Below are 9692 nucleotides of genomic sequence, written 5' to 3'. Positions count from 1 at the left end.
TATTCATCCACTAGATGGTGCCAAAACCTCTCAGTCCTCTTACACATTTGTTAATGCGTATCAACAGAACAATCTACATGTGGAAAGAAAAAAAGTAATTATACTGTGTCCATGTCCCAAGAATAGGTTAAAATAACCCTTAAATAGAAATAGTATATTTATTTTTATGACATCCACAAATATAAAATATATGGCACATATATATTTATATGCAGGTGGATGCTGCACATTGGTGGTGGTGGAGGGGAGTCCCCATTACCTGTAAAGCGCTTTGAGTGGAGTGTCCAGAAAAGTGCTATATAAGTGTAAGCAATTATTATTATTATAATTATGTCATATGCTGTAATATAAAATACATAATTTGTCTCTGCATATTTATGTTTCAGTAATACTGGACAACTCTATTTAAGCTTAATAATTGTCCAACTCTAGTTCCAATAGATACAGTCCTGAAAGTATTCCACAGAGGAGAATAGATTTTTTGTAATCACTCTGCTTTTAATAATTGAGTTTTCATGGCCCCTGAACAAAAAAATGAAATTACATTAATTCATCTCGCATTGATGCTGTGCTTTTCTGATAACTTGCCTTTCTGATTGAATTACAGAAGTCAAAATGATCTTGCCAGTGTGCAGTGTAACAGGAGATACATTTTCCTCTCTTTTGGAATATAACAAGTTCTTTTGTGCGTTTCTTTATATGACCTGTGACTTTCTGAATTACAGCAAACCAAACTATCCTCTTTTATGTTCCCCTTTGAAACCTGCTTTATTTTTAAACATTCAGAACAGTTAAGTGCACACGCGAAACCTTTTTGTTTCAAGCTTCGGAGTTAAAAAACTGTGGACTTTAGTTGTTATGCTCCAAACGTCCTGCCATGAAACAGTGTTATGAAAAGATTTTGTGTCCTTGAAACACAGGGTTCTGACGGGTCGCTACTCCGGTGTGCCTGTTGGATGGGATTCATGTCCAGAGAGGAAGCCTCTGGCTCCATCTGCTGTAAACCCTGAGTGAGAATATGTAATGAGGAGAAGACTGCTAGTTTGCTGGTATAGCCACTGGAGGGTACAGAATCTTCACTGGGTCAGTATAAGGTCTGCAATAAACTCTTGCAAACACATTTAGTTGGTATTTTAATCATGTTGGTTTGCTGTGAACTGGTTTTCTGCTTGCCAAAACATCCAATTGGCAAATAAATTAATTAATACTATTAGTTACTGCCAGAGTGGTGATTTTCTTGCAACTGGACTGAGGCAGGCTATTCTTTCAGCATTTTCACTTTAGCAAGGAAAGGAACAGTCATTTCCCTTTTTAAACCTAATTGAAGGAACAAACTCAGTACGCTAATTGTGATGTTCTGTATTTAGACATCTGAGGTTTCTTTGCAATTTAGGAACAAATTATCCACCGTGACCTATCCATATTTGTCAGTTGTGGTGTTTTCACTCAACACTGATGCACTGTAAAGCATTTTTCTCTGAGAAGTCTGGGCCATACATCTCACTCCAGTGATATAAATAAAGGAAAAAGATCATCATCATTGCAATTCTAAATATGAATGTTCCTCAAATTTATCACACATGAAAATCTAGAGCCTCTGTAAAGTTGTGAAGCTTCAAACAATTGATCTTTGAAGTTAATTTGCACACGTGTACCTGTTTTCATAAAATTCTTGTTTTCATAAAATGTGGGATTTCAATAATTGATTTTAGGGCAGGGATGTGCAATCAATCTGGAAATTAAGCTATACATTTTTACATTTGAATGCAGATTTAAAAGCAGGGAAGTTTAATTGTGGCTGTAAAAGATTTTTCATGAGAACTTGTCTCCTTATCCTAAAATGCACTAACCAAGCATGGCATGATAATTAACTTAACCCAAACAATTTACATTTTTTAAGCAGATTGGCAGAGTGCAAGTAAACAATTGAGGAACAAGTACCCATTAACCACTATGTCCTACTTGGTTAAATCTCTCATGTCTGTTTCCCCACGCCTGGCAGGTTAATTATTGAATCTCTGAAAGCCAGTGAGGAGTAAAATTTGGTGCAGCTGTGTGGCACGGATTGCATGGAATTATGTACTATCTGACAGGATGCATCAAAGCTTATATATTTCAGGTGTCAGATCAATGGTGGCTAAATTACACAAGAGAATGAGACAACAAAAAAAATGGAAGTTTTCTTATAGGACAGGGCTTCGGAAAGAAAAGGAGATTAATAAGTGCATATTAGTGTTCCTGCAGGCACTGTTACACACAGGCCTGTCTTTTACCTACTGATAATCAAGAATTAAATGTTCACTTTGTACACTACCTAGGTTTCATCTTCTGTTTTATTAAGCTCAGTTATCATCCCCAGAAAGAGTATTGAAATCCATACCCACTCTTCCATATGAAGAAGAAGTTTCTACCTATGGACACATGGCAAATTGTTCTTATGAAAGAAAGTGAAGAGTGGAGGATTATTTTGGCATTTGCTGTTCTATCCCTTGGCAGTCACCAGCTTCATGAAAAATGCATCACATTCTGGAACACAATTTCTGCTTGGGAAAAAGGTTTATCCTAATAAAATCTTGTAATTACACAATACAGCAGTATTCCCGACACGGATTGTTTTAAAAAAATTCTCAGACTTCGATCATGCTCGCAGAAACCCCAATAAGAAAATATCTTCATATGACACAATCTACCTCTGATTTTGCTAACCATTTAACATTCACATTATTAGGAATCCAGCATCATTGTCTTCAAAGTTTGATTCTGTCTCCACAGAGTTGACTTCGTTGACTACTTTTGCATTCCAAATAATAAAGCTGACAAGTTGTGAAATGTAATTTTAATAACATTTAAAAATATACATATAATCAAAATTAGTAGATTTACAAATAGGCTACATCTCGTCCTATGGCTAAGTGTAGACATTATCTCTATTTGTTCTACATGAGAGGAAGAAAAAGCTTTTTCCTCTTTATAGGCAACAAGTCAGAGAATTCACTTCTATGTCAGGTCTGGAAGAATCATGGGTTTTTTTAAAAGAAGGCTACAAAATCATGAGAAGAGCAGATGTTCTTTGCCCCAGGAAATAGAACCCTACATTAAAAGTGTTGTGTTGATAAGCCTTGTAATGACTCAGCACCTCCAAAGGTGAATCTTGTTTCATCTGCTAGTGTAGATTTAGGAAGGCCTTGAATCTATACCAATCTGAGTAAGAAATGCTACTGTAGCAAAATTGAAAGAGGACCTCTACAGTTTAGATTCCAGAGACAAGACAATTATTTTAAAAAACAAATATGCCCGAAACCCTGTAAAGACCAACATATTTCTGTCTGCAGCAATGGGTGACATCTACACACATCTGTGAACAAAAATGTTAGATATCTAATTTCTAGCATTTAATTAGACATAGGGAGAATGACCAATTGTAAAGTGCATTATCAACCATGTAACCTTTGTCCTAAGCCACAAAACTTTAATACTCACATATATTACACATATATTACATAAGACGTATTCAAAAGCATTTGCAACTCAGTTGCATAATATTGTACATATACTGTATAAGTGCATACATAATTATTATACAGTATATATATACAAATGTATGTGCATATATACATTTTATTACATATAAAAACAAAATGATTTATCAGCTTTATTTCTGCTGTACAGTGTGATGCCCCGGGGGTCATAGACACCTCTTGGTGTGTACTGGATCTACTGTTTACTCTCATGCATAATGTGTGGGAGACCTTTTTTTGACACATCCTGTCTATTCTGAGCCAATCTTAGGACTGACAGACTGGGATGTTCTCTTTTCTGGAAACGATTTAGTCTGCTCTTATAGCTCACCTACTGCTGAATCTCATTAGCTCACAAACTCTGTTCATTTGTGGTTGCCTAACAATGTGTACCACCCTAACAAGAACTCCAGCATTACAACAGGCAGAGTTTAAACAAAAGTTTACAATGTCAGGAAATCAGACTACGTAGACATGAAACAGAGTTTAAGAAAAAATGAATGGCAACAGTTTATTATAAAGATATTCTACTTAAATCAGAGATTTGTGTTCATCCCAACAATAAGTAAATCAGATGCTAGAATGGATTCTTTGGGCTAGAATGCCCAAATAGATTAATCAATAAAATAAACAACAAGGAGGAGGAAAACACATTATCAAATGATTAAAGAAGAACAGGTTAAAGGAGTACAATAAATTGTAGCACTGGTAACCAAAGTATATTAAAAAGGCCAAGAGGGAAATAGAAAATAATATTGAGATGGAGCCCAAATAAATAAAAAACATATTTATAGTGTTTCAAAGCAAAAATGCAGTATGAGATGATGTAAGGTGTTGCAGAGACAACAATGGGAAAATTTTAAGTGATAAAATGGAAATGACTGATGTATCAAATTATTATTTCACACAGGTATTTAACTAGAAAGAAATTGACAACATGCCTCAGGCTGAAAAAGGAGAAACTTGTATATTAAATAATATTAGCATAGAAGAGGCAGAAATGTTACTGGTATTAGAAGGAGTGAAGATAAAAGTAAACACATTTTCAGGACCTGATGGTATTCTACCTATTGTCATGTCATGTCATTTACCAAACTGCTTTATACCATACGGTGTCACAGGAAGCCAGAGCCTACCCGACAAGCAACAACCGCAAGGCAGGGTACACCCTGGACGGGGCGCCAGTCCATCGCAGGCCAAGTGCAAGCCAATCACACATGGGGACAATTTGGAGGCCAGGGTAAAGGCTGAGGGGGGGAATCTGACCCGGATATCAGGTTAACTCTACTTTTATCGAGAAATACCTGGGGATCTTAACTGACCACTGAGAGTCAGTACAGTGTCCCTGCCACTATACCAGGACATTATGACCCACACAGATTGCAGGGTGGGTGCCCCCCGCTGGTCCCACTAACACCACTTCTAGCTGCAACCATAGCTTCCCAGAAGGTCTCCCATCCAGGTTCTGACCAGGCTCAACCCTGCTTATTAGCTTGTGTGAGTAGCCAGTTGAGAGCTGTAGGGTGATATGGCTGCTGGCCTCTACCTATTGTACTAAAGTAAATTAAATGTCATTCATAGATCATTAATAAAACTTTTCCAACAGTCTATTAAGACAGGTGTAATACCCATTGACTAAGAAATTGCTAATCTACCAGCCATGCATAACAAAGGATGAGAAAATCAAAGCATATAATTTTGGACCAATAACTCTTACTTCTATTACATGACTATTTATAGAGCCAATAATCAGAACTAAACTCTAGAATCATCTGTTAACAGGATATTAGTGATAGTCAACATGTATTTGGAAAGAATATGTCTCACTTGAGTTGTCTACAAATAGGTGCAGCTTTCAGTAATGCATATGACCTGCACAACAGTCACAGCCTTAGAATTGTTGTGTAGCAAAACATTTTGAAAGCCCTGTGCTTGAGCCCATGTCTATACTGTATACACTAGAAAACTGTATGGTTATGATAGTTATGATTTTCCTAAAGTTAAGCTTAGAAAACAAGAGATGCATATTGTGAATAAAATCTCGTATTACAAATCCACTCCATGACCTAAAATGTCAGATAATAAACTATGGATTAAAACCACAAGCATTTCAGCCATTTATTCTTAATAACACAGCTTAATTATGTCAGGCTGAATTGAACTGAATGTAAACTCAAAACCCCTGCTTCTCTTTCTGAAAGGCACCCTTTCACAACAAAACATAATCAAAGTAAACTGAATAAAAATATTTAACCTTATCGGCTCTGGTCTCTTTAGCTGAAGCTGAACATGCTAATACAACAGAACAGTTTAAGGCAATTCTCATGCCGCATTTTATGAATTCATAAAAGTTCATTTCTATGGGCGTTAGAGTTAGTGAAAGACTATAACTATTTAGCTGAAAGTGATATATACTGTATGGAAAAACAGTCTCCTTCGTTTTGTGCACTCTTGCAAACTGAATCTCAGTGTAATATCTGACACACTGCAGAGTTTATTTACAAAGACTATAACACTATAAAGCACTTTCTATGATAGATATTTAAATGTAACAGTACATGACACTTTATAACTTGAGAACTAGTATTTTACTTCACATTTAATTGTTTTTTTCATCTTCATGTCTGCTTTAACATTCTTGAGTACACTTCAGGCACTTCATTCATTTATGATTTTTAAATCAATATTAATGCGTTGTGACTTCTACATGTTTGCATGCTCATTCATTTGGCATTTTAAAGCATGATTTAATCCAGCAATTAAATTCACAAGAAGCAAGAGGCGAAAATAAAGCTATTAATTCCCTAAGTACAAAGTCCTTTTTTGTTGTGTTTGTTTTAGGAAATAAGAACACCAATTCATAACATTTCCTCCTGGCCCCCCAAAAACATTTTCCTGCAACCAATGTATTTGTGTGATTTGTGCTCTAGTAATTAGAGTGCACTTCAAAGTGGAGAGTCTTACCTTATAAACCTTAGTGCATGTGTTCTGTGTAGATACAGGGAAATGATCCAGCAATATATGAGCATTCTCTCTCTCTCCTTTTTAAACAGCCGAGATTCATATTAAGATTTCAATTAAGATCACCATCTCCCTGCATCTTTATGGGAGGCAACCATTTAAAGGATTCATAAAAGATTATATATGATGACACAACAGAAGAGCAGGATATACAATGCTCTGGTGCCTGTGGTTCTGAACGGAGAGGACTGCAGGGGGAGCTGTTTCAAGTATTGAAAATCCTCAAAGCCATTGAGAAAGCTGACCCAGTGGGCTTCTTCAGAATCAAGAACAGAACACGAACCCATGCAAGAGGATGTGGAAGGGCTTTTAAAATTTAGAAAAAGAGCAGTAAAGGAGTCTGGAGCTAACCATCCAGCTACTGTATATTGTTAAAGTGATATCCTGGCCTTTACACAAATTTACTGGATGAGATCACCAGATCAGTTAGCTCGTTATTAGTTCCAGAGCTGTCAGACAGAAATCAAGTGCACCAAAGAACATAGAGGTGTTCAATATTTTAATTCCCGAATGAATAAAAGAAAATCTACATACCCTAAAAGCCTGGAAACTCTGTGATTCTATGCTTCTTTTATACTACTGTATATCCTATATTTATAGTATGCAGTTCAAATTCAAAAGAAACCAATTACAGGATCTTTTGTCTGTAAATGTGGAAAAAAGCGCAGTAGGCTGTTGCTTTTAAATGCTTCGTTTCGAAGGTAATCTATTTTCTATTAGGCAGTCTGAAGTCTGTTCTCCAGTCATATTAACTACAAAAGGTAACATTAGCAATAGCACAAGCTGTTTTTCCACTTTTACAGACAGGAGGTGGCACCATTGCTCAGGAGCATGTCGCTTGCACTCAAGGAAACAACAGCAACAAACATCTTACACCTCTCCTCCTAAATAACTTGATCACCAAAAAAAGAAATAAGCAGATAATTCGGGGCAAAACATTATAAATGTGTCACACACACAAAAAATACCTACTGTAAGAGTAATTCTGCATTCCTGTTTTTCTCTTGCAATACAGAGCCTCAAAGTGGCATGTCAAGCCAAAAAAATTAAAGTAATAATTTTTATTCTTTTCTCTCTTGCTGTACCTCATGGGATCTCAAGTGCATTGTGATGAATCATGTGCTCTTTTACATGTCTGAGTTAGAACTGTAAAAGGAATTCAATCAAAGGAATGACAAGCTCTCATACCCATAAGCACTTCCAGGCATTAAACTTTATATATTTATTGATGTAGCCTTGGGTCCCCGAACTTTGTAATCCATCACTGCTAAGGTATTCAATTAGTTAATTTAAAATGGAATAGAATAGGTGAATAATGGAAAAAAACTTTGTTTTCACATATTTGTCTCTTTCCGAAGTGAATTTGAGTTTTTAAAAGTCTGCATATCCAATTTATCATCCATTTATTTTGATATACCTGTAAAAGCCCTGAGAGAAACACTGTCACACACTGCTTTGGCAGTTTTGTGCAAAAAAGCTACCTCATATAAATCTTATATAAAGCCACTGCCATATTTATATATATACTCAGTTCAAACACACAGTTTAACGAACTGAGAAGGTCCGTCCTACCTACTATGATATTGCAAGGCAGGAAACACTAATCTGGATTTTAGTTTTAAATCAATCTTCTGTCTCACAGTCACTTTTATATGCAGCATATAGTAGGCCTGTTTCTCTGCATCATTATTTGGTGCTTAACACAGCTGCCTCATAGGTCCTGATTTCTATATGTGGTCTGGGTGAGATGCTTTTTCAGCTGAGTTTGCCCATTGGTCCCATCTCCCAAATCCATGCAGTTTATGTGTGACCTGATATTCTAAATTGCCTGGTTCATACCACACACAGGATTTGTCTCTATGAAGATCTCCAGTTAAGGTGTAAGGGTTTATGTGCAAGTGCAATCAGTGGATTATATTGAAAAAATAAAGGGGTAATGTGTGATGTATGGTAATTGAGATATATATATATAGTGAAATTGATTGGGGGGGGGGGTTACATTTACAGGGTTCTGGTGTAGCTGAGTGGATTCCTGTAGGCGTGGTGTGGAATGAATACATCTGAGTTGATGTCTTACTGTAATGTTGTATTCATTTTTAATGTCACACTTACCTCCACTGTTTATTATGTTTTGTAAGGTTCCCTGTGTGTAAAAGTGTGATAGCTGCTTTGAAGCAAGACAGATTTATGAGAAATCAGACAATAAAGGTTTATCACAAGAAGATGGCTTGGCCCTTGTTTCCTTCCTGTGAGCAAAACAGGATTTGGTGCATTTTTTCACCACAATCAGTTCTGCAGGTGAGACAATAGTTCTGCAAGTTGTGGGTATGTTCATAAACTCAGTCTGGTGCTGGGAAAGAAATTCTCAACAGAGTGATCCCATTCACTTTTATACTGATATGCGGGTTGCCCTTACCTCCTTAAATCCCTCCCACTCCCATTCCTGTAACGAACACTAAAGGAAAGAAAAAACTATATCTCCCCTGCTGCAGACAGCATGTGTAACATCACCTATACTAAAGGTGTATTTATATTGTGGACTGGTGCACGTTACAGCTCTTTCTGCCACAGTGAGTCCACATGTTTCCAACCAGAAAGGAATTGAATGCCCTGAGAATGCAAAACTTAAGAGGGGTTATGTTAGTGTTCTGAGTTCACAAAACTGGCTTCTCAGAACAGTGCCCCTTGAATTCAAGAACAACCAGAGTACACTCATGATCGTTATGGATGTGAGCTACAGAAGAGTAATTGATCTTAATACATGGTAATGTATCTTTTCACCAACTTCCACCCATCCCTCAAATATACAGTTAACATATCTTCCACCACTCTTCTGTTTCTAGACATCAACTTCTTCATTAATTACCCCCGACTCTCTACTTCGGTCTATTACAAACCGACTGATTCACACAACCATCTCCTGTACAGCTCATTTCACCCCAAACACACTAAAAATGCTCTCCCTTTTTCACACTTCCTTCGGCTACGATGACTCTGCAGCGACGGCATCGATTTCCAGAACCAAGCCTTCAAATGTACTCTTTTTTCCCCATCAACAGAGGATACCCTAGCAGTGTTATTGACAGGGCCCTTGCCCGAGCCAAAAAACCCCTCGGACCATCAACTTGAACAGGAACTCCCGCCGTAACAAGC

Source organism: Lepisosteus platostomus, chromosome 6, assembly GCF_059453375.1.
Source record: "Lepisosteus platostomus isolate fLepPlt1 chromosome 6, fLepPlt1.hap1, whole genome shotgun sequence".
NCBI classification, from domain to species: domain Eukaryota; kingdom Metazoa; phylum Chordata; class Actinopteri; order Semionotiformes; family Lepisosteidae; genus Lepisosteus; species Lepisosteus platostomus.
The sequence above is the reverse complement of the archived record's forward strand: the minus strand, read 5'-3'. Positions refer to the sequence as shown.